Raw genomic sequence first — 26,903 nt, 5'->3', positions numbered from 1 at the left:
AGGAAGTTTCAGTTCACCATCACACAAAGCATGAGAACCATCTCTGGGGAAACAAAAAATCTCCATGACCATGAAACAGGGCTCTTCCTTCTGTGGTTGAAGTTATACATATCCATATCTGGTGTGACCCATTTCCAGTATGACTGCAGTGTGTGTGCAAATAGAATCGCAGAAACCACCATTAAAATAAGTTTTTTTTTTTTTTTTAGATAAACTTGTTTGGAACATTCATTTCAATACAGCTATTCAGCAAACAATGTCAGTGGCATCTTTTTGGAGAAGGGAAAGGTAATTCCAAGTACTGTATAGCAATTATACTTCAGAATGATGACTTAGCTGTTATCCAAGTGTGTATGAGGCACCCTTGGATCATGTGGTACTTTTAACTGAAGATGACATAGCCACCTGTGACTACCAACCTCATTTGATGGCATTAAAAAACAAGAAAACTGTCAACAGCTTGTACAAAATCTTCTTGAACTTCAGCCACTTGGTATCGTTGGAATGAATTAGGACTTCATCCACTACATTCACAGATTTCTTCATTTTGGTGCAAAAGGACCTTACCATGCTCTTCAAAATTGTCTAATGCTACTGCTCAGCTATCTCAATTATTGTGACAATTTGTTTCTCTAAGGACAAAACCTGTCTGCAGTTGATGTAGACTCAAACCTTAGACATGGTAGCATTTAGGTAATAATGGTTGGCAAAACTTTAAACTGCACAAGTCATAATACCTGGGCTCAATACTGTTACAAATTTTGAACCACAGTATGTTTTGTTATCCTGAAGTTCGACAGAACGCATACAGTAACTTGAAAATACTGTTGTTCTCAACTCTTTAAGACCACATAATACAGTTTGGAAGTGTAAAACTGCTTTTTCCCTAGAAAATACAAGAACTCCTCACATTTTACACAAAAAAATCTGATCCTCGATTTTGGATGCCTTAATGCATTACTAGTTCTTACAAAGCTTTCAAACTTTTTAGTATTGTCTCTTTATCCTGATACAATGCAGTGTACCTAACTTGAGACCCCCCTGCAGCAAGGTGGTTCTTCTCTCTTGGTGTAAAAGTGGAGCAACTGTTTCAACTTTGGATTTATTTTTACAGGATTTGCACACTGGGACTTGTCTCCTACTTTGTAATACAGGAAATAGCTAGGGGGTGATATGCATAGGTCCAAATGTAGCCTTCTTAAAATCATGCTAGTCCTCAGACCTTGGTGTTTTGAAGTCCGCCTTATGGATTGGATACCTGTTTAAAACCTCCACATGCGATATGTATAACTGAGCAATTATCCTATAATCCCACAGCCCTTTTGACTGCCTTATGTGCTCTCTCATTTCCATCTATAACCAGATGAGCTGGTACCCAACAAAATAATCAGATACATTTATGCGATTGCAGGACCAGCCGACCTTCCGTTTTTGTATGATTTGAAAATCAAATTACAGGTACTGTAATGGGGCCAAGATCTTTATTACTAAATTCTGTAGTAATGCCTCCACTATTTATCTTCATATTTTTCAGCCACTCACACAGAATGGCCAATACTATGCTCAAGTTTGTGGACTTCAAGAAGGAACATGAGACCCTTTAGCACTTAAGTACTCATTACAAACATGGAAAATCATTAGTTTTATAGGTTGATCCACTGGTACAGTCAGTTTCTGGTTATCAGTGATTCGGTTTCACAGTGCTTGTCTAGCGGGGACAATAACTGGATTTTCAGTGGCGATATCCGTTTATCGGCTCCAATGCCCACCTAACAGAGGTGCCAATCCCCAGCTAACAGAGGCACCGATCCCCCATTTATCGGCGCCGATATTCGTCGACTTCTGGTTATCGTCACGTCGTCAAGAACGGAACCCCCACGGATAACCGGAGACTGCCTGTATAGTTGTTAGTGTTGTGGCATGCACTCAGATGTTGCGGGGTTGGGACTCGGCCAGGGCGATGAAAAATCACTGGCTCTGTATCATGATCAGTTACTGCTGCTGTGTGGGGTCTGCGGTGGAAGGTTGAAACCAACATTCTTAGGAAGCTTGATCTTCAAGTAAATGGCCGCTGTGTGCTTGTTCCTTGTGAAGAGGTTTCATCTACTGAAATAATAATCATAATATTTAATTCTTTTTTTTTTCAATTCTGGAGTTCAGCAAGTTTAAGAAAGAAGTTTTTAATCACCTTAGAAAAGTTACAAGTGCACAATTTCAGGATTATTCACAACCTGGGCAGTTTAGTCATACCACTGAGTTTTGTAAAATACTAACATTCAGTGTTTGAAGTATTTGCATATGCATACTTTTCATATAGAGAGCCTCTTGAGATCACTGGAGTAAACTTTTCCTTTTGTATGTTATCAGCACTCTGTAGTTTTACCTTTACTTTGGCAGTTCAATAACCTCTTGAGTTGCCTTTCGATTAAACAAGGTCAATGCTTCAATCGCATCCAAACCATCACAGTTCATACTGTATGCCTGTATGTTGCATGGTGAAATGTGTTATCCCAAATAAATGAACATTACTCACAGCCAAGAAAATGGTAGCTTCTAGGTACTGCAGTCACAAACATATGCAAACCTGAGCCAATAAAAAAGTTATATATTTCAATTACTCAAAAAGCTCAAAAACCAGAGATGTGCCCTGTGAATTACTAGTCACAGTGTGCTTAATACCTCACCTGAGGTATTATTATTATTGTGCATATAGTTATGGCTGTAGAAAAAACATTCAGTCACCTGTAGATGCTTATCTGGCCACAAGGAAATGTCACAACCACTGGCACTGTGTGAATTCCAGTCGACCTTTCACAAGATTACTAAGAGCAACAATACCTGCTGCTTGTAAGTGTTTACAAAAAGAAAATGACACAAACACAGGAGTCAATGTGCATCAATGATATTTTAACTTTCATGGCTGCTATTAATTCACATGAATGTGAAATGTATTAATTACAGGAAGACAAAACTGATGATTGATTGCTTTTGAGGTTTAGGACTTGAGGCCAAATCCATAAATGTGGCATCTCAAGTACCAATGGTGTACAGTATCAAGCATAATGGAGTAATCTTATTTAATGTTCCCCATAAAATTACTTTTTTAAAGGGCAAACATAATGTGGACACTTCTACAAAATTTCAGCAGAACCAACTGCCATCACAATAAACTGCAAGACTTTCCCTTGTTGAAGTCAAGGCATGAAACAAGTTTTATCCATTCTCCTTGTTCTGTGCAATTTATGGCTAACTCACTTCAAGTCTAGGTCTTCCTTGGGGGTCTTTTCCAATGATTTCCTGGTGGTTCTTGTCTCACTTACTTTTGATTAACTGAGCCTCAGTTCTCATCATCACATCCAAACCATCTGTAATTTATTTTCTTGGCACAAAACACCATTCATTTATATGATTTACCCAACATACTGGCCAGGAATCTTAGCATTTTTCAGTCACTCTTTTCCACATTTTTTGTCTTTGTCACTGCCCTCCAGTAAATAGAGAAATACAGACTTTACCCAAGGTCCTCTTGCAACATATTTTGTTCATTGGTACGCAGTGCTGGGTTCACCACCCAACAGCTTTTCCCAAATCAGCCACAGTTCTTTTCATGACTACTGTACTTCAACCTTTGCTTCCTTTAAAAGAAAAGAAAAAAATAACACAACCTTCCTCAGATTCTACAGTTAACAATAGGTTGTCTATACCAGATACTAGGTTCCTTCTTGCACTCCTTCATAGCTTTCCCAATTACTACTGATATACATTTAAGGGGTCAGGGTTGGTCCTTGATGAACATTATCTATTCTGATATTTCTGCTACTTTCATCAATCTTCCTGTTCTGGTAGTGTAAGAAGACTGTCAACAAGTCTTATAAGTACACTCTACCTTACTAAAATCCATTTAATTTCATAGCTGGCTTACCTTAAACCAACCCAATACCAGAATGGGTCCTTGTCCAATGGCAGCCCATAATTCCGATGTCTTGTAAAAGGCCAAAATGACATTTATTTCAACTCTTCTCTTACCATCTCCAAATTTTTCATAACAAGGTCAATCTTATTCTGATATAATCTCTAAATTGCAATGTTTCCTTTCCTTGTATTTCATTACTTTAAGGCTCTCTTCCATGTCCACTTTCCAGACAGTATTTTGAAAAGCTCATGGATTACTGGACAGCCTTCTAGTTTGAAATTCTGGTTGATTTTACAGCCTCTCCTATTACTGTATTACTCTTCCTATATGCCCTTTTCCCCTTCAGCTATCATTTCCTACTGATCCCTCATCTTTCCAGTATGCTTCAACATTTACTTCAATCACACAATTATTCTTATATCTCTCAGATTTTACACACTAGGCTCTTTCACACAAGATTCTGTTTTCCCCCCCTACCATGTAGAACTTATGATTTCATCTTTTACTTGTAAAATGAGCTATGACTCCATATCTATGAAATTTATGCTGTCTAGCCAAGCACTCAGGCACTTTTGGCCATTCAGCACTGCCATGACTCCTTACTGTTGGCATTAATTCTTTATGTGGCACAATATCACGTGCAATCTCGAAATAAAGCACATTTACTATTATTTACACTGTGTGCCAACCATAGTCATGCAAGAAGTCTAATTGGTTAGGCAAGCATGATCTTGCATGAAGTCCATGCCAAGTACCACCTATAAGAAGACTGATTCCAAAAGTCAATATTAGATTGTACAGTAGCGTCTTCCCAGGAACCGAGGTGAAGCTAATCAGCCTAGGCCTACTGGAGCAATATTTGGCAGTTTCCAATATTTCAATGTTTTTCTCTATTCCAAGGATGTTTATGTCACAAAAGTGAGTAACAAATTCTTCCCCTACTTGATGTCTGTCATTTCTAGTTTTAGTGGTGGCTCATTCCTAAACATCATACTACGATTAGTGGTTATCCTAATCCTATTAGGATAAAAGAGAGAGAGAGAGAGAGAGAGAGAGAGAGAGAGAGAGAGAGAGAGAGAGAGAGAGAGAGAGAGAGAGAGAGAGAGAGAGAGAGAGAGAGAGAGAGAGAGAACAACTATGATGGAATAGCTCGTTCATTCATGTAATTTGTGAGGGTTTGAGGTCAGCTTTCAATGTCAACAAGACAAAAGTGTTAATGTAGAATGTGTGCACTAATACTTACAAGTAGTTCCCAAAGGCAGCTCATCTGTAAATTGGCAGTAAATTCACTGGATCATGTGTTTAATAGTTCAAAATAGCCAACAGCATACGGGGAAAATACAACATAAAAAACCAGAACTGCTTCCGATTAACATTCCTCAAACTTCGAAGTCTAGAGGAAAGAACTATGGATACGAGTATTTTGGCTCTAATTTTTGGTTTCGTTATTTTTATATAATATGTGTACTATTGTCTCACACCCTCAATGTAATTTTTTTTAAAACTCTTACAATGTCATTGCCCCACCTTCCCCCCCCCCCTTTTTTTTTCCAAGACTCAATATGGGGATAAACCTACTCTGTTCAGTACAGTATAGCGTCTAGAGGTGGATAGGCTTTATTACCTGTTGGTAAAAACTCTCTTGCACAATGGCTGCACTTGCCTAAAACGTGTGTTCATTAGCAACCAGTATGAGAGAGAAAAATTTCATCTAGGCTCTACAATGCAGACTGATATTAACTACATAATAGAACTACTGAAAGAAGTGACTGACTTGTGAATAGTATACAAGGTGGCGGGTTGAAACAAATAGCAGCCCCTTGGGGTCGAAGTGAACCAGCTGCACTACACCCTGACCTATACTGCAGGATATCCAAGAACCAGTCTAACCCTGTTTATCTGCATTGGATTTATGACAGATGCATCAGGAAGTCAGATGAACATGAAACAAGTTCAACATTCTTCTTGGCTCTGCTTGAATTCCCATAAGGTGGAGTCTAGGTCTTCAACTAACCACACCTTTACCATGATTCATTGCAAGGATTAGCAATATGGTTAATGAAGATTGATTAGAAAGAGAAAGATTACTAGTAGCATTGGTATGGACTATTACTTCTCACTTATTTTCTAGCCACTGGACACCTCTCTCTCCTACTTTGTCATTCATATGATCATGGTCATACTGTGGTGAAATCTTACAAAAACTCAGCTGGATTTGGAAACCAACTTGATTGAGGAACAGAGCATCTGACATCAGAGCTAAGATCGCAGCAGAAGTGAGACCATATTCTTTTATTCTATTGTGTGCTGGTAGATTGAGGACAAATATGTTACTTTTTTCATTCCTTCAGTCTGGCATATTGCGGAAGATTAAAATATTTTTTTTTTCTTTTAAATTGCTTACAATGCCCTCAAGTTGATCATACTGGCTCTACTTAGCTGTGTGGGGAGGCCATACAGGTAAGCTGCAAGTAACAAAATCACCTACAGCATAAATATGTCAATACCTCAGTGAAAATGTTCACAGTACGAATGCTTATGACAGCTTTTTAAGATTCCCTATGCACGGATCTACCACACTTGGTCACATGTAACTCCATCTAGATGAAGATAGTGGTTGAAATCTGGTGGTGTCTTTGCAATGAGTTTAAAATTCCCTCCATTAAAGGTTGAACTGTTTCTCTGTGACCAGAGTTACACAAAACTACCCAGCTAATTTTGAAATCATGGCTTTCTTGAGTCTAATGACCTCAATTTTGCAGAGTGCAAGGGTTTGCTGAAACTGAATCATACAAAGTGTAATACTACTTGGCAAAATGCTCTCTGGTGGTAAATAAGGACCAAAAAGCCTTCCTTGTGGTGTCTCCAGCCAAACAGAACCCTTCTGATGGTGAATGATGAGGCTTAAAAATTAGCAACTTCATGGAATGCAGCATTCATGTAAAATACACCACCAGATATTCTCGCTGAGATTACTTACCATCTATGGCTGACAATCCCTTGACCTAGGAAAATTCTGGTGAAACTGATGTGCTTTGTCTTAACAGAGTTATGACAATGTGTCATCACTTGAAACCGAAACTTGAATGTGATAAGAGAAATGAGTAAAAGTGGAAGTATACTCACAATGGTAACTTTATATTCTTAGAATTACCATAGCTCCTTGCAGCATAAATTCCTTTAAACATATCTAAACGATTCTAGTAAGGCAATGGTTTGCATATTTGTACTTACACCTCTCCACTTACAAGACTTGCATGATGCTTTTCTTCTGAGGAAAAAATTGATGGTATCTTAAACTTTACAAATGCTATTTCATAAAAAATATTAAAATACTGTTTTTGGCACTGTATATACCAAACCTAAATCATAAGAAATCTCCATCAAGTACCAATACATTAATTGTATTGGGTGTGCAAAACTAAGTCAGGGGCATCGCTATATCAGTCGTTCTTACTGTACAGAACACAACACTCCTACCATTGTTCAGTTCTGTACAAAAAAACCTTGACCTAAATATTTTTTATGGTGTTTAATAAGATACAGGATTCCCAACAAACAATGAGATTTTCAAAATAATACTGCACGTCTGGTAGGCAAACTGAGACAAATTGCAAATTACAGTAGACTAAATTCAAAGCACTTTTGATTTTTTTTTTACTTATCTGAGGCAAAATTAAAAGTTTTTTTATTTATGAGTAAAGATTTCATATCAAGCAATTTAGCATCATTCTTAAAAGGTCCCTGTTTTGCTTCCTAGTTCCCTAATTTACCAAACCTTGTTAACCTCAAAGACTTGCTTATACTTCCAACATAAATGGAATCTGGTTGGAAATTTAAGGACTACTTAAGATATTTAATGCTTAGTTCTAGTCCTGGCCCCAATAACACTGCACACTTGTTATGCACATATTGGAATGAAATTTGGGTTGCTATTACATTACTTCTCTACATTATATAGTGTCTTTTCATGGTATGTTTATCCATAATCAGCCATGCTGCCATACATTGCAACTAAATAATGCATCTATCAGATTAGAAATGATAATGGTCTTCCTGTGCTTGTATATCCAATCATGAAGATAAACCTGACTGATGCTACTTCATGGGCTTTAGTTTAAGTATCTCAAAGCACCTCCAGTGCTTGACATGGGCACTTTAGAGTGTAAGTCTCCCAGCATGTATGTTCATCTTTGTGTATGGTAGTGTGGCATACTCTGCACCATTACCAATACTGTATAATGAATTTTAATAACATCTAATCAGTGTTTTATTATACTAGTACAATGTATCACCGACTTAAGGCGGGGGGTCCGTTCCAGGGCCACAAGTTCATTTCCGCCAATACTGGTTCTTTAACGGCGCCATAACTTGATGCTGCAACAAGTTACAGCGCCGTAAGCACCATCAACTTGATGCCTATTCTTGTCATTAGTGCTTACAGCACTGTCTTGACACAACATCAAGTTATGGTGATGAAAAAGAGATGTAAGATTGAATCTGCCGTAAGTCGGTGACACACTGTATACTGTATTTAAATACCAATGGGAAGGATTGCTATTTATATTTCACATTCAGTATAATTATACAACTGTAGTACAGTACGATATAAAGCAATGTACATGTGCTTGACATGTCTTAGGTGGTGTTACAAATTCCAAGGGCATCCCAAATTACATTGATACAATATTAACGCATACTGTATGATAGTACTTTTACAATACTTGAAGAAAATGGAATCAAAAGAGAAAGGAGTGAAGTTGTATTTTCCCAATGTACCTATCGCACAAAACATTTAATTCGGAAACTAAACTGAAGCTGTTCCTCTCTGCAATCAAGGAAAAAGTTCTGCTGCATTTCACATACAAACAATATACAGAGGATATTAACAGTATGATGCTAACTGTTGGAAAAAAAAAAAAAAAAAAAAAAAAAAAAAATCTAATTGCACACCACCTTCAGCTGCCAAAAACCACCATCAATTTTTTTTTTTTTTATCCCAATGACACAATCACTCTCCACCATCCAACTAATGGGACTCAGAAAACTGGACAGGTATGTCTGTTTTATCACACAACCTGAGACAGTACATTTGATTGTACTGTAAGTGTTATATTTACAAGGAAATGCAAACAGCATAAGTACACACACCTCATTCAATGCCATTTCCAATTACTTACAACAAAATGAAGTAGTTTAAACCTTGTGCAATCAGAATGTGTGCAGTTTGTCAACATGATTTCTAAGTACAAATAATGTTTAAAGGTTTGATTCTCTAAAAGATCACATAATCCACAACAATTTACAGCAGTACAGACAAAATATCACTTATGAGATTTATATATAAAAAAAGTATTACTGTATTATTATTATTATAATAGAACTGAACATCACTAATATCCTTTTTGCGTCTACTGTATACTGAAGATCACTTCATTATTATTCAGCATAAGCAAACCACTGAGTAACTTTTTTCACAGGCAAGATCAAAGATTTTGTTTACAAAGATGAAAATTAAAGCAAGATATTAAGTTGGCCAGCTAGGTGGAGAAAAATGTGAGGGAACATATACAAAAAAAAAAAAAGAAGGGCAATAAAAAAAAAATTCCTTTGTACTACGCAAGGCATAATGTGGTTTAGTCTACACTTCCCCCAGGAGATTGAGAATTAATCACTGGGATTTTAAATTGCACTCTGACAGTACCCTACTTTCATCCAAATCCAGATCATATTACTCTGTAATATAGCTGTAACAGTTATTTTTCCACTTCAAAACATAAAGCATAATGATACATGAAAGACTTTCCTGGCCTGCATTTTGTTCTTATATTCTCCAACTGTAGGGTACTTTTAATGAAAATGCTTCACAGACAAGAGCAAAATGCAAGTACTTTTTATAAATGGGAATAAAAAGCTGCCTACAGATATTGCGCATCTGCAGTCAATGTGAACATTCTGCAAACCAATAGTGACTGTACGCAGCTGATGGCCTTGTATGTACCTACACATTTCACACTTTGCTTCCTTAGGCTCTATCTCCACTTTTGCTCAACCACACAAAAGGTAAATCTTGGATTAGGGAAGAAATTTCTAGATTTACAGCAGTCATGATAAATCTCCCTTACCCCCTACATCATTGCCAAAACAGAATATTGCACTACTGCACTAATAAACAAAAGGCAAGGCACCAGTCATGGAGCAATCTCTGTAGCATGAAACGTACTTATCTAGTCTGGACAAATATTGTTTTGGCAGGTATTTCAACTGACCTTCAAAGACACCAGTTTTCAGTGGTCAATACAGGTAAAGCACTTGGTATTGTACCTTGGGCTGTGGTACCACATCTGTACCACTGCTTTCTAAGGCCTTTGGTTTGAATTTTCTGGCTATGAATACTGTATACCCATGCACACTTTTTTTTAACTTTATGGTTTATAAATTTTTTCTCCATTATTTACATTATTTTAGTTATTCATTCATTTAATGTTTTTTTTTATTATTTCATTTCTTCAGCTCTTTGCTGAATCTGCTTTATAAAAAGGTAATTTCTTCACATTTGATAAAAATGACTTACTGGTCCATCCCCAAAGAAACTATTACATCTCATCAAGGTTTATCATCACCCAGTATATGAGAGGCAACACAAACTTCTTCTTTCCTTTTATAATTACGGTTCAAAATTATTTTTCTTTTAGCATCAATACACCAGTTTCCAAGGCACAGTCCCAAACCCCTCCCCGTAAAAATTCAAGTGTATATGAACAAGCACGATCTCTTTCCTGTTAATGATTGCACTGCAATACCTTACATAAACATTACTCAAATATACTGTGGCAAGGTGTTTCTTACAAAGATAACATCAAACATACATTTTCCCAAGGAATTCTGTCAATAGCTTTAAAAGCCACAGAATTTGTTTGGAATGCCTATCCTAAATGAATTTCTGCTATGATCGCACCAAACTAAATTGCAAAAAAGTTTAAGGTTTAAGCCAAAATTCTATCATTTACCTACACAATGTCAAAATAATAAACCAGGTAATACCAACTGGTTTATTGTTCTGGCAAGAAAAAGAATGGTTATTTTTGAGGGTGAATGAACTGAGAGAATAACATGCCGGCTGTGTGACATTTGTGCATCCTTAGTGAGCATGACATTTCCATTTATTATCGTTCAGTTTGAGGGTCGCCGCCATTATGGATAGCATTTCATGTGTGACTGCACACTGGTTCATTTATTACGAGCAAAACAAAAGACTTATCAACTCAAGTTATCGCCCCGATAATAGCTTTGAAGGAATCTGGCCTTCAAACCAAAGATGTAGTAAATCAGACTGGTGTTAGTTAGAGGAGTATTTAGAAGTACATGGCAAGGTTCAGGGAGGGTGGTTAACTTCAGATGATCAAGTTTTTTGTTTTGCCCATAATAAATGACTAGCCACTTTACACAGCGCAACATGGTGAAATGCGGGAGAACAACATCGCGGTCACATATGAAATGCTATCCACAATGGCGGCCACCCTCAAACTGAACGATAATACGGTAAATGGAAAAGTCATGCTCGCTAATGATGCGCACACATCAGGCAGCCGGCATATTATTTATTCTCAATTTATTCACCTCAACCCAAAAAAAAAAAAAAAAAAAAAAAAAATTTTTGCAAGAACAACGAGCTGGGTGGCATTACCTGGTTTATTATTTTGACGAGTACTGGAAATGCCAATTAGTAAGGAAATACTCCCCTGAAGTGGAAAATATAGGTGAGGGGTCAATTTGTAAGCAGTAAGATAAAATGCAATTAGTGTACAGTACAAATAACTTCCATAAATTCACAGAAAACAGAATCATAGCCTAGGCAAATACTCGAATATCCCACTCTTATGCAACTACGGCAAATATCTTGCAAAATTTTCATTCCTGGTACAAGTGCACTCACACAGCACTAAAACAGCATCATCTTTTGTGGGTATGAAATTCTTTTGCACAAAAAATGATAAGCGTCATTTGAGTAGATTAATCGTAATCCCTATAAAATTATGTAAATTAAATGGTAAAAAAAAAAATGGGTAACCTGAACATTTAAAAATAAAAGCATTGATGACTGACCAATCCATAAGAATAAGCACCTGACTGATAAACAAGACCAAGTAGACTAATATTATTTACTGTATTTTTTATATTTAATGAGATAACTTTCCTTTCATGCATATAAACTGGCTGGCATTTCAAATACTACGATGGACTTAAAAGCCACAAATTACAATATGGTTTCTAGGGAACTTCCATCTCTATCAACAGAGATGGAAGAAATTAGTCTTATACAAAATTTACACCGTTCCCATTACTCTTCTTCAGCATGTTTTCAGTAGGGTTGTAATTGCATGATATATATAAATGAAATGATGTAAAGTATTGAAATCTCATCATACTCTTTGCATAAAGAAACAAAAAAAATTCATAACAGGTGTAATTCATGTTTACAAAGAACTATTCTTTTCTGAAGGGCCAGGGCACAGCATTTCAAAACTGTAAGCAATAAATACATGTATATATATATGTGTTTTTCAAGCCTGAACTTGCAAATTTTCTTTTCAATTTGTATTATCATAATACAATTTCAATTGTAAGCATTGCTTACCTCACCCTCCGTCTATATGAAAATACTCTTTAAAACAGTCAATTGTAACAACATGGTATACCATTTGGTACAATGTTCTGTATTCAACATGATGACAATTCAATGTCGTGTGCAAGTTACCAAATATATATAAAAAAAGTCAGTAATCATAGTCAGGATGGACAGAGATTCTATGTAAAATTTATGGGGTAGGAGTTTATTTTAGATGATATTACCACAATGAAAATGACTTAAATTCCTATGACGTTTTCACATGGAAATAAATCAAAATCCTATGTACTACATTAGTGAAAGACAATACTGTAAGTTACACTTACCTTAAGGGCAAAAAACCAAAAAAACTAGTATTAACAAGAAAATCATTGCAAAAGTCTACCTGAATATTTACCAAGAAGACACTGAATGACATGAAAAATGTAAGTGTTCTATCATTATAGTTCATATATACTAAGTCAAGGACCCAGGATTAAAGAGAAATCATATACAAATACTGTATTCAATTTACAGTACTGTAAGGGCTTTACAAACAAAAATCAAGTGCTAAGGAAAATGTTACATGGATTTATAAAATCAAATAACACTGGAAATGATGTAAGCCAAAACATGGGCAGAAGCTTCTCCCTAATATGTATATATATATATATATAAAAAAAAATTCTGGGGCAAATTGTGCGTAAGTACAATGCATTACAGGGTACATGTTTATGTGAATACACGACAATAATAGAAAATACTGTATATAAAAGGTTCTCAATGACAATTTTTTCCTTGTAATGTCTAGTTCCTTACAGAGCAGTGCATTATTGCACCAGCACATATACGCGCTTTTACTTTGTGAAGTTACATAAACATTATTCACAAAATCTTGACAAAGTCTCCAGTGGTAAGTAAATAAGTGTAGCCAAGCAATAAAACTTACAACTTCAAAACAAAACCCAGCATTTTTATACTATACCATGTTTGACTATATGCAATTATCTAAACCTGGAATGATCAGAATACTGACTGCAACCCTCTTCTAACACTAATCCTCATTCTTTGACCACGATCACAATGATAAAAGGTGTGTAAGAAAACATGACACCCACCAGAACTTCACTAATATGAATACTCTACAGGTCAAACTCAATCCACCTAATTATCTGTAATAGGCCCACACTTGATGGATAAAAAAAAAAAAAAAAAAAAAGTCACAATCTCTAACCCTTACAACATAGAGATAAAAATTCAATCCACCTGTATTTACGTACTAAACCACACAGTACTCTATTTCAAGCCTAAATTCTAATAAGGAAGTGAGTCACAGTAAGGGAAAAAACACACAAGTCTTACTTTAAACTGAAGCAGTCTAGAATTAAATTGGATGAAAGCTGTGTTCTATCATAAAATCCCAGAACTTGAATGCATAAAAGCTATGCTTACATCATAAAAGCTGCAGTTATTTTTTAAATGTAAATAGCATCTTTCCTAGAGCTACAACCCTTTGCCTCATATAGGCGTACTGTATTCTTTGAGCATTAAGTTGGTTTGGTTGTTGAAACTTGTTAACTAAGTGTGTGAGAGCAGGTTAGTCCCAACCACTCACCTGATGGAACCTTTACTTTTTCCTTTGGCTGCAAGGGCAATAAACAGATAGAAGACATAGGTAGGACACTTGATATAAGACAAAATGTGATAAATGCAGTTTACTTGGGGGTTGTACTACACAACCTGCCCATCCCGTGTGGAAGACTCACTCACCAGGGGAGAGAATAGTTTCATAACTGGGAGGCTTAACTTATGCTTTGTGTAAGTCTCTGCATGATAATGCTGTGACTGGAAGCTACTTCAGTAATCACCAAGCAGAGGATGACAGGGACCTGTACCAAAGAATAAAGTTGAAACACGACTCTTTCAAGGACAAGTTTGAGAAATATCTCTTTCTTATGTGAAGAGAAGATGCTTCTTGGTGATCATTACCCTATGATCCTAATAACAGTCCTTGGATATGGTACTTTGACCACATACCACTTGCTTAAAACTGGACTAGAAAGGAGCAGGGCCATAGGCTGTCCGTTGTACAGATGTGGGACAGGAAAAAACATGACACCATATATTGTACAAGATTTTTTCCTGTTCAAAGTGAGGCTAGATAACTGCAATACCTGCTGAACAGCAGCCGTAAGTCATAAGGTGTCAAGGTCCAAAGGCTGATGTCCCTCACTGAGAAGAAAAAGGTGGTCTGAGATCTCCAGACACCTGTTCCAGCACAAAGGGTACCATGCTGTCAGATGACTGGTATGCACGAATGATCACCTCACAAAGCTTCAACGATAATTCTTGGACACCGCCATCTCCTACCTGCTGGTGGACATGAACAGGTGTCAAAAAACCAGGCTCTGGTTTTGAGTCCGGTTCGACTAAAACCATACAACTTCCACCTGACACACTGGTGAAAATGAGCACAAAAAACACTGTAATAAGAATAAAAAGATTTCACTAGGCAAGACTACTTAAGGGACACGCCGATCTTCGAATTTCAGGGAATGGATCAAAACTAAGTTACTGACAGTGTTGGACTGTTTTTGTCTAAATAAACATTTACAATGTTCTAGTCCTGTTTAGTTCAAAATCACTGATATACTTTTGTCACCCACTAAACCATCAAAGAAAACATGAGATCAGAGTCGCTTGCTCAAGATGTCCCGGTTGTCTCAAGCCTCATGAAAGTGGTTCCACAGATATACTGGGCCCGACAGTTTACATAAAATATTTTGTATTTCTTGTTATTAATAGAACTTGACATTTCTTGAGTTATTATTACAGTTTTGTATTTATTGACTTTTTATATTTCTTGACTTAATCTTACAGTAACATAACCATGACATGTAAATCGACATGCTATAAGCAAATATACAGACATGCAAATGAAGGCAATCTTCCTCATTACCATTCACGCATACAAAATTTATGTTATCTTAAGTGAAATCATTTACAAGTCAATTTATTTTGTTTGACAAAATAGAATGGACATTATGTTTTATTTCCTCAGGATATTTATACACGATGTCTATCCACGAATAAAAGAAATAGGTAAGCATATGGCAACATTTCCTTTACGTACGTCACGTAGAGGCACGGTGTACTTACCGAGTCATGACGTCCACCCAGCTTTTTAGTGCATTTCTGACTACCATTTTTTCTGCCATAATAGGAGCAAAGAAGAGTTGTATTACACACTACACGAATTGAAAAGACAAAAGAAATTTGAGCAAAAGGCAAGAGTCCCCATTGGTGAAATGTCATGAATGTCAATTACCAAAGAGGAAGCAAAGCATGGATCACATTTCTTCCCATCCTATTGTTTTGTAAATTTCAAGGGGTCTTTCTTATATGAAGAACTACTTTTACTGCAAAAATCAACTTTCCAACTATCAAAGTTATTACAAAATAAGCAAAAATTTTTCTTTCAACATTTTCTCAAAACTTATTTTTTTAAAAAGTAAAGGCCCATAACTCAAACAAGACTGAACCAAATTTAATAAAAAATTTTCACAACATGTCTTTACGTAATTTAACGCGATGAAAATTATTTTGTAACTTTTTTTTTTAACGATTTATGAAAAACATAATCTTTTTAACTGCAAAATTTATAAATGTAAGGTCAAATTTTTTAATTTCCTTACAAAGGTATTTTTAGTAATATCTGTTTAATTATTTTTAGGATTAGTTGTTTAATAAGTGACAAAAACTTAAAGTGAAACCTTCAATCACAAGGTAGCTATGGTGACCTACTTCATAATGGGGGCCTTATGGCAGCAATGGACCCCTTAAAACTCCTCATTGGCATGGAGATCTCCCACAAGAGCCATTCCCTTCTAGAGGTAAACGTGGGAAATCCAACCAGTTGTGCACCTACTTTGCCAACTTGCAATAGGGAAAGGCGATTGTACCCCTTGCTTGATGTATGCCACTACTATGGTGTTGTTGCTCAACACCACCACTTTGCGACCCAGCAGTGGGTCATGAAAAGCTTGTAACACCAGCACTGCAGGAAGCACTTCAAATATATGGATATATAGATGAAAAACATCTGCAGTATATATACTGCAGCTATTATGACAGACTTCCTGCTGTGTGGCCGATCACTAACTTGATGCCTCTACGACCAGAAGCACAGCCTGTATGAGTGTTCAATAGCAAGTTCCTGAAGAGATCCTGTTATCTAGCCACCATCCCAGCCCACCCTAACTTCATGACAGTGGGGAACATGTTATGACGGTAATTCCCAAATGGGGTGCATTGTTCTATGAACTTGAGTTTACTGGCAATGGAGCCTACAGTAGACTCGCTGGTATCATATCTCTAAACATGCAAAAGCACTTTGCCTGCTTTTTTTGGGCTGGACATACAATTTCTCCTAGTTTACCATGATCTCCAAATGGTGACAAAACCAAAGAGATGGAAGTTTCATGAGTATTTCGACCACCCAGTAGTTGACCATCTTTCAAACTCCTCACAGGACATACCGTTAAAACATTTCTGCCATGTACAGAGCAAAAGATCAATGCTCACACATGCCCAGAAAACCTGACAGAGTCATATCTCTAGCCACAATTACATTCTCATGCAAAGACATATTCCACAAATATTTGCATGACCAAGAAAAAGGTTAAAGATTTGCATTGGCAGCCAATAAGTTGAGCACTGCTTGGCAGCAACACGTAAACTAGGTGGCAGTCAAAGAAGGTGACACTTAAGCCAATAAATAAGTAATGACTTAACCTGCACAGTCCTGTAACTTCTTCATCAACCAAGCCAATTTCATTTAAAGAATATTCCTACACAAAAGAAGTTTGTATTCCTCATCATGAACAGATACTGCACTAGACTTTACCAAATTACACAACTCAAAAGAATCAACTGAAAAAACATGTGAAAAATTATGAAATTCAGACAACCCTTCAAAGTCAAGAACTGGGCATTTACAGTCGTTCGCACCGAGAGAGTAGGTGCATCTATAATAAATGGTTTCATGACAGACCAAAAAATATGCTTTTGGTGGGCCTAAGATTTTTTTTTCTTCAAAATGAGCTAAACTCTGATGTTTTATATAATGAAATTACTTCAACTTTTAATTTGTCATGTATTTCAAGGATGTACTCTGTAAAACTTGAAATCTAATTAACTGAAACCAGTGTGAAATTCCTAGGAAGGATTTCTGAAATTTACGTCTAACATTACTGTAACGTTAAAATTTATAACAATGAATGTAGCATTAAACTTTTAGTTGCAGCAATAAATTAAAGGGAATTGCATGTAGCTACATCAAATACTTGTGTGGCATTCTTGTAAAAAGAAAACCGTACATTTATATACTTCAACAACTCGAAAAGGCACTAGTCAACCAATTAATGAATACCAGCTGAAACATACTGACTGAAATAAAGCATTGCAAATTATAAATTATTATTCTCGTATAAAAGATTTACTGTTTAATAAAAAGGTAATAACTGTTCCTATATAAAAGACCTACTTAATTTTAACATGGTAACAGTGAATTTTTACACAAACTGGCAAGCCTAAAATAATATCACTATTACAACATCATTCAATGGTTTCCAGTTCTTCAGACTTTCCATTTGACAACACAAGTTATAAAATGTTTAAAATATCGAGTAATTACTTGTGATACATCTGGCTGCATTCTTAATGTAAAAGTCTAAATCATGAAACAAAAAATCCATCAAATTTAGACATCAATTTCAGCACCGTTTCTGTTTCCTAGTGTTCAAATTACTGATTTACTTACTTGAGAATGTGCTGCAATAAGATAATTTTGGTGGTCTTCACTAGGTTCAGCAAGGAACTTTCTTGCCAGAGATAGCAAAAAATTTCAGCTGATTAATCAGTCAACCAGTGCCCCAAGGAATAAACTCCCTAAGCTACTTCATACAGGACAGTTGGTAACCCTACAGTTTAGGGTTCAAATCCCCTGCATTACATAAAGTCAAGATAACTACACAGATTTAACAAATATTTAATCATGGAAAACAATGATAAAATGACAAGTTTATCTACTTACAGAAGCAAAATTGTAAAAAATACAAAGGGAATAATGCTCTCCACATCACAATATTAATGTAGTGCCCATGCAGTTGTAGTAGTAGGCAGGATTTGCCTTTGAAACTGTTCCCTTGCTAGTTTTCTCCTCCATTGTGTGTTTATCCGAGTTTTTTGTCTCTGCAATACCATAAATCCTTTATATTCTTTCCCATTTTCATTTTATACAGATTTACAGTATTGCAGAGCCTCAAAAAAACTTAAAGCACACAATGGATGAATAAAACTAGCAAGAGGGCACTAATACTATTCGTGTGATGTGCAGAGCATTATTCCCTTTGTTTTTTCCTTTACAATTTCTGCTTCTGTAGGTAGATAAACTGGTAATTTTTTCATTGTTTTCCATGATTAAATATCTGATAAATGTGTGAGCTTATCTTCACTTTATGTAAATATCATGACTTACAAACTACTTCTACTTAACCAACTTGGGGCAAAATACTGGCTTCAACAGAGGCCTTGCCTATCTTGACCATTGTGGCCTAGCATATAGCCTACCTCAAATACATTGTCTCCCTGAATTAAGGTCTAATTTTTTTGAAACCTACAAAATTGCAAGGCTCAGCTACACTTATTTACAACCAAATCAATTTTCTTGGCAACTTATTATATATATGCTATAGCCTTAGCTTTAGGGTGGCAAGTGCTTGGCTACTTTGTCTAAGCATAGGCCTATTGAGGCTTGGGCTAACGAGCCAAGGTAAATAAAACCCTTAGCCTCTGAATAAGGAATCTCCAAAATTCAGGTTATATGGTGTTGGAAGTTTTCTGTTTTACATGGAATAATCCTCAGCATTACATGGACTAATGGAACACAGGCTCGTCTAAATACGTTTGGGTACAGTCAAGCCTGACGGCCTTGGCTAGCACAGCCAGCCATTATCCTGGGCGAATGCCTCGACTTAGCATTAATTCGATTTGCATACAACTTGGGAAATACTGTCCATAACTGAGGGCCTGAGCCAAAGCAAAGTATTTTTGGGCTAAATTAATGACCAGTACGTACCCTGTGGCACAGCGTCATCGAAGCTACCGGGTAGCCATGTCAACTGCAAAAAGTTGCGTAAATTGAGCAGTGTGGTGTACGTACCTGCATCACTCTCTTTTGAACGGTTACTGGAACGCATCAAGCATTAAACGAAGCAAATCATGAACCGCCAAGTGTCAAACCAAAATAAATGAGAGGGCCATTCTACATGACGTCAACACAAAATAAGAGCGAAACGTGCTTGCACCGAATGTTTTGGTGAGCAATTTGGGGAACGCCATCTGTGGGCGCCTCGTCGAAACATTGCTTTGGGTACGATAATCTTTCCTTATTTCTACAACAGTCGTTTCACATTGTCTGTGGTGGGGAGATTTGTGTACATAAAATCGACTGGAAATTCTGACATCTTAAGAAAACACAGGAGATACATGATAAATAGCACCAGGTGGAAAAATATTTGTCCCCCCCGACACAAAAAAGGGCGACCGGTTGTTGAGCCGCCATGCTGCTGCCCGCCAGCCAACGTCGTCACGGGACAGTCTTCGCGTTTTATTAAAAGTCTACAATTTTTTCTCTTGGATTAATAGCTTACCCGCACCTCGTCTTCTTAATCTATCTGAAGGTATCGTAGATCTCAGCTAACTTTGGTTCCTAAGGATAAAATTCACTATTTAATGTTAGGGTAGCTCAGTTCTTCCCTAAGACATACGTTCGCTGACCAATCTATAGGACGGGTCTTCTAAAACGAAACAAATATTTGTCTTAAAAATCATATTGGGGTTTATTTTTGGATTTAATAGAAAAACAATTTAATAAATTTAAATTTAATATCAAAGTCAAGTAATGACCAGCCTCAACACAAATCATATTTAAAAGGTATTTTTGTGCTTGTATTATTGGAATCTAATGTCCTTCGTGTTGTTTCTCACGATAAAAGAACTGATAAATGTGATTTCTATGAGGAAATAAAAGTAAACATTTCCTCAAACTTCTGTCTTGTTCAAAATAAACTTTGTGAAAGCTTATTCTTTATATACAGAACAAAATATTGTATCACTGTTTCCCTGATACAGAGCTTCTGCCAAAATTGTGCTGTGAAGCAATTAAGATAGATCTTTATTGCTAATGCACCTAAATTAGGGGGATATTTTTAAATAAAACTCTTGATGTAATGAAACTTACAATTACTCATATATGAAGAGGACACGCGTTATCGCATTATTAAGGCGGCAGAATCACTATTCAGACGTGAATCATACACAAGATAATATATTTTGGTAGTGCTCACGAAGTATGGGAAATGGCGCGTGATCTAAAAATCAATCACGAGTCGTCATTTGCCGCGAAAATCTATCCACAACAGCATGACCACGCAAAAATGAGAAGGGAACAAATACGAAAGTATCCTTTACTTATGTGCAGATGTATTTATTACCACTCTGAGGATTTAATCAAGATTTTATGTAAGGTCAGTTGATGCATATAGTACAGAGTCGATCGAATGCTACCGAAATAAAAAGAATCTAATCCGCTTTATATCTTTCTTGTCAATGCGTGCGTTTGTGTATTCCGGTGTTCACGGACGCGCCAAGCATTTAAAAATCGCGCGATGCAAAAGCACTGTAGTCAGGGGAGGATTTAGGCATAACTTCCGCGTTGTTAGCGAATGTGAATTTTTCGTTGTCAATGTATGAATCCATTGCATTAGAAAGAAACCTTTCACTATTAACCTTCCTCATTCCCGGTGTTCAGGAATTTTATTTCCGTCATTCGTATATTCTTTATTCTAGGTACTCAGCCTTTATATTGTTCCTATTCAAACCCCTGAAGCTTCATGATGTCTTATTCCCCGCCACTTTCTTGACTTATCCGTAATCACATTCCATAGCCTGGCTCTAGAATCTCTAACACTTTTTCCTCCTGAGTTCTGTAACAAACTTCCTTTTTAGAAATGAGACAGCCTCTTTATCCTCTCCCATTTTTTCTACGTCCTATAACCTTTGTTATTTTTTCTTTTTTTTTTTACAGAGGTGATCCTAGTGCTTTCCTTGGGATTAGAACTAATTCTTTAGTCCGTTCACAATAACTTTCTCTAAGAAAACTTAACGAAAAGTTAATATAAAAACTTTTACTAATGGGTGCAGATCACTTGATTGTTAATACAAATCAAATTGGCTTTAACATACCTCAAGCCCCCGCTGTTTATAAAAGTGGTTTGATAATATACACTGGCATTATATATATATATATATATATATATATATATATATATATATATATATATATATATATATATATACTGTATATATATATACATATATATACACATACTCGTATATATATATACTGATATATTAACAGATTTTTACATAAATGATGGAAATGTCATTGACATCTTAATTTCTATTATATTACAATCTTTGCAAAAAAAAAAAAAATTAATGTCCAACAGCTATTAAAATAGCATCTACACTACCACCTTGAAAATGTTTAAACACCGATGAATTATAGCTCTATATTCCCCTGTAAAACAAATACAATCTCATACTCAGATATTCTGTTTTTATTTGCAGGTGTTACGTTTCCATATCAATAGATGTCATTATCATAGTAATAGTTACTGAACGTTCCCAGGAATCAACCTTTTATTCTCTTGGCCCACTCTGGTAAGGATGTTCTGTTTACAAGGTCTGTTGACAAGTACGGAAATAACACATCTGTTATTACCTGGTCATGATTCACACTATGTTAATTACACCGCACCTGTCTGATATCACAACAGAGAGAGAGAGAGAGAGAGAGAGAGAGAGAGAGAGAGAGAGAGAGAGAGAGAGAGAGAGAGTCAACTTTAACAAGACTGGCTCATCTACCTTTATACAAACGGGCTGCCCACAAGCAAGATACCGCATCTTCCATGCTTCTTAACCAGATGCGTCTCAATATTCGCTACACTTACTGTATACTGTAAGCCGTTGGGGGTGAGTGATCTGGCTCTACACCAGCCTTGTTCTTAATCGCCAGCCTAGCATAGTCTATAATGTGGGTTAGACTAAGCTTGGTGTGGTTATTCGCTAGGCTAGTCGCCACCGTTTGTAGTCACAGGTTATAGACTTACAGGTCTAAACTACCTTTGGCTTCGGGTCTGGTGCTTGTTCAGGACTGACAAGTGTACCTTTAATGGGATTTCGAGAGCAAACCCTCTTGGCTGAAGGTACCTTATATAAGCTGGGGTTAGAGTGATCTCGTATAGGCCAATACCACAGGCAAGCATATTATCCTAGCTTTTTGTTTCAGTTACGCTTCCCTATGCTATTTTACAACTGCGTCTAGGCATATCAAGCCTTCTGTAACACAAGGATTACCGATTTAGAGATACGACAGCCCTTAAGATAGCGCCAATGAAAAACCAGTCAGTGTTACAGCAGGCTTCATCTACTTGATTGCAACATGTTTTAGCACTCCTCGCAAACCCCACCCACATACCTCTCTCTCTCTCTCTCTCTCTCTCTCTCTCTCTCTCTCTCTCTCTCTCTCTCTCTCTCTCTCTCTCAATCATTTCTGCAGTTATTATCCATGAAAAGACTCGCAGGATATTTAACCGTATGGGATACAAAGCCCAGATACATGTGCAGTACAATTGCCTGTACAGTATATTGCTTATGAGGAAGTTTGCTTCTATCATCAAAACGGTGATTAGAATATCTCGCATCAAAACGGCTTTAGCAGAAGCATCCACCTCCAAAAACGAAACAGTTCACTTGTAGCGGAAATCTTGGCCAAATAGCCGTATAAATTTAACGAAATATCCCCTGTGTGATATAACCAACACCATTTACATAGGCAATCATTCTCTGTCTGCGAAATAGTCCTGATTTCGTGTGCTGGGTCCTTTTCTCAAACGGAGAGCCCAGACACGAGATACGATATGAACCAGTGACTCAAAGAAATCTCATCTCAAAGCCCTGTTAACATTCTTTTGGATACAAGGTCCACCCCATAGGAGAGTTGTGCCACAGGTGCACCTTATGCGGTGCACTGTAGGCATTACTCAAGGTTCTTTGCAGCATCCCTTCGACCCCTAGCTGCGACCCCTTTCATTCCATTTACTATACCTCCATTCATATTCTCTTTCTTCCGTCTCACTTTCCACCCTCTCTTTACAATTGTTTCAACATTATTTTCAGCGCTGAATGACCTCATAGGTCCCAGTGCTTGGCCTATGGCCTAAATTTTACATTCAATGCGATACAAGGTTCAATTTTCAAATAACGTAAGCCTTGGCTACAAGGCTTAATAAAGTTTCGGTGTATCAACAGCAGCAGTCATACACCTTCAATCAAGAGGATGGATTTGTTTTTACAATTACCACCATCATTCTCACGCTAATAACTTTGCATTCTGCTATTTCCAAACACTTCCGAGTAATATCAGCAGCAGGTGTGCAGCAGGTTTAATAACGTAATAAATTCATCACCAATGGCTGACTGTTCAAACTTGGAATTAAGCGAAACTGTGGAAGATAAATCTTGTTGAACTTTGAATGTTTCGAACATAGCGATAATTTCCTCTAGACAAGAAATTAATTTTTTATTATTATTATTATTATTTTTCAGCAGACGAAATCTATTCACATGGAACAAAGCCAAAACGAATAATTGCATACAACACGGGGTATTTCTCTTTGACGGAGAACGACTTTTATTCCATTAGCCTTAACGCCAATCAATTCGCCGTTCTGGCCAACGGCGTTTTGAAGAATTTGGAATTTTCAAAGGGGAGCAAATCATAATCTACAATGGATGATTGCTTATATATATATACAGCTCTACGCCTTACTCTTGGATTTTATATTGGGGTTTCATAATTATATATATATATATATATATATATATATATATATATATATATATATATATGAACATATGTATATATATATATATATATATATATATATATATATATATATATATATATATATATATATATATATATATATATATATATGTATATGTTATATATATATATATATATATATATATATATATATATATATATATATATATATATGTATATATATAATTATGAAAGAAATATAATTATTGAAATTATATATTATATATATATATATATATATGGTGCTAGGACAATTCGGTCCCGGACAATTTGGTCCCGGACAATTCGGTACTAGGACAATACGGTACCAGGACAATTCGGTACCCGGCTTGTCATTTTTAAACGATTAATTTGGTATTTTCCTTAGTTGTTTACAAAGAATATAAAAAAGTGGGTGGCAGACATAAATGAAATGATTTATTTAAAAAAAAACTTTTTTAGTTTCTTTATTCCAGACTTTTTACATTTCTTGTCGTTAAAAGTATGTATACAAAAATATAATAGTAAAAACCATACATTGTTTGTCGTTAAAAGTATCTATATAAAAATAAAATAGTAAAAGCCATACATTGTTTGTCGTTAAAAGTATCTAATAAAAATAAAATAGTAAAAACCATGCATTTGTCGTTAAACGTATCTATATAAAAGTAAAACAGTAAAAACCATACATTTCTTGAATTTAAAAGTTAAAAAAAATTTTAAACCTTAATATTATGGGCGATTGCTTTAAGGAACTGCATTCTTTCTGCTTGATTATAGCTCTGTACTAGATGAGTGATACAATCCCTGTACTTCTTCTTTTTGACTGGTTCATCCCCGTTTCGAAGCTTTTGTAATTTTGTTTTTGCCAAACTCTCTTCACTTTTAAGGGCTTCAATCAATTTCCATATGTTTGGATGGATACTGGAAAGACTTGCTATAAATGTGCTGTGAAAACCTTCCAAATTATTAATTGTACGCGATTCTCCGTTCAAACATCGGTTTAGAACATTTCCAAGATTCTATTGAAAATTTTGGATCAAGTCTCTCATTCTGGCACCTCTCCCTCTCACTGGTCCTATATATGAACTTTCAAAATAAGAGACAATAGGTTGCGGGATATCATCATCGTCAACCAATTCATCAAAAGCATCAGCAACCTGATTTACAGGTAAAAAGGCTAGGGCTATAAAACATCTCATTTTATGACTAAATGTGTCATCTTCGTGGTAACGTACTTTGAAACCTTCAGTTACAATATGTCTGTAAACATTCTGTACTACATGAAACAAGCAAAAAGAAATAGTTGTTTCTGGAAACGTATTTGAAAATGCGTTTTGCGCAGCTTTTTCGAAGTCCATTATCATAGCATCTGGCCCCTCGTTATTTACTAATTCTTTCACTTTTTGGAAAAGCCGGTTATACGTATTTTGAGACTTATCAGGTAAGAGGGCAAACAATCTTGGAGCACTGAAGTTTTTAATTTGTATATGCAAGACATAAAGTTGGAAAAATATAACAGGGCAACTCTTAAAAGTTCCATCTCCTGCCCAATTCGCAAATTGTCTCAAATCGTGAAGAGCGTCATTAGTAGCGAAAATTAAAATGCGTTTAACGTCGTCTATGCCACTGTCATACTGCAAAAAGATAGAGCCATTCTCGATAACACCAAACTCTCGTGGTATTTGAAATCCATTAATTGTTTGTGGGATCGGTGGATGATTAGCCTGATCACCTCTCCATCGTCTCATATTTCGACTAATATGAACTAGTTTCGTCACATCAGCAACTGCGCACTCATTTAAATTTCCTAGCTCTTCTGTTAAAATTGAACGAGAAGGTGTTTGACTTGTGATTGTCCTTTCCTTAATATTTGCACTAGCAACTTTTGCACTCACTTCAGCTGCAGTTGTGCTATGATGATTTCCAATATACTTGAGCGCATGAAAACTAACATCTGAGTGAAGCCGTGCTTTGCAAGACCGCCTTTCACAACGCCAATATATCTTCGTACCATCAGCATTTTCTTTATGTTTTTGGTACACGTAGTTTTCATATCGACTAATTTTGTATTTCCCTTTTCCGATCGTATGCACTTGCAAGACTCCATTGTGTGAATCATGGGGTGAAACTAGAATAAAAAATCTAAAGGTACCTTTGCAGTAAACTTAGTAAAAAATTTGGAATAAAGAAACTAATAGTCTTTTTTTTTTATTAACAACTAAGGAATAACCAAACTAATTGTTTATGAATGAATAGTTGGGTAGTTAGTTTATATTATCTATAAACAACTAAGGGAATAACCAAACTAAAAAAAAAAATAATAAAAATGACAAGCCGGGTACCGAATTGTCCTGGTACCGAATTGTCCTAGTACCGAATTGTCCGGG

At 36.1% G+C, this 26,903-nt stretch overlaps 1 protein-coding gene across 10 annotated transcripts in view; it reads right to left on the bottom strand.

Annotated features, from left to right (window-relative positions):
- Nucleotides 1-26,903, bottom strand: part of LOC136853044 (uncharacterized) — a 248,876-nt gene that overhangs the window by 47,331 nt on the left and 174,642 nt on the right. Inside the window, exons 1-2 of one of the 10 annotated variants that reach the window (XM_067128259.1) lie at nucleotides 19,744-19,946; nucleotides 15,681-15,732 (exon numbers count right to left, since the gene is read on the bottom strand). The exons of 2 other annotated variants lie outside the window; for them this stretch is intronic. The gene's annotated coding sequence lies outside the window, so the exon portion shown is untranslated. Of the gene's footprint in view, nucleotides 1-15,680; nucleotides 15,733-19,659; nucleotides 19,702-19,743; nucleotides 19,947-20,233; nucleotides 20,373-26,903 lie in introns of those variants that run through there. 7 more of the 10 variants (XM_067128252.1, XM_067128257.1, XM_067128254.1 and 4 more) reach the window with 7 other exon arrangements.

The sequence above is a fragment of the Macrobrachium rosenbergii genome, chromosome 26 (genome assembly GCF_040412425.1).
Source record: "Macrobrachium rosenbergii isolate ZJJX-2024 chromosome 26, ASM4041242v1, whole genome shotgun sequence".
Classification (NCBI taxonomy): Eukaryota; Metazoa; Arthropoda; class Malacostraca; order Decapoda; family Palaemonidae; genus Macrobrachium; species Macrobrachium rosenbergii.
This window is presented reverse-complemented; position numbering and strand designations above follow the sequence as displayed.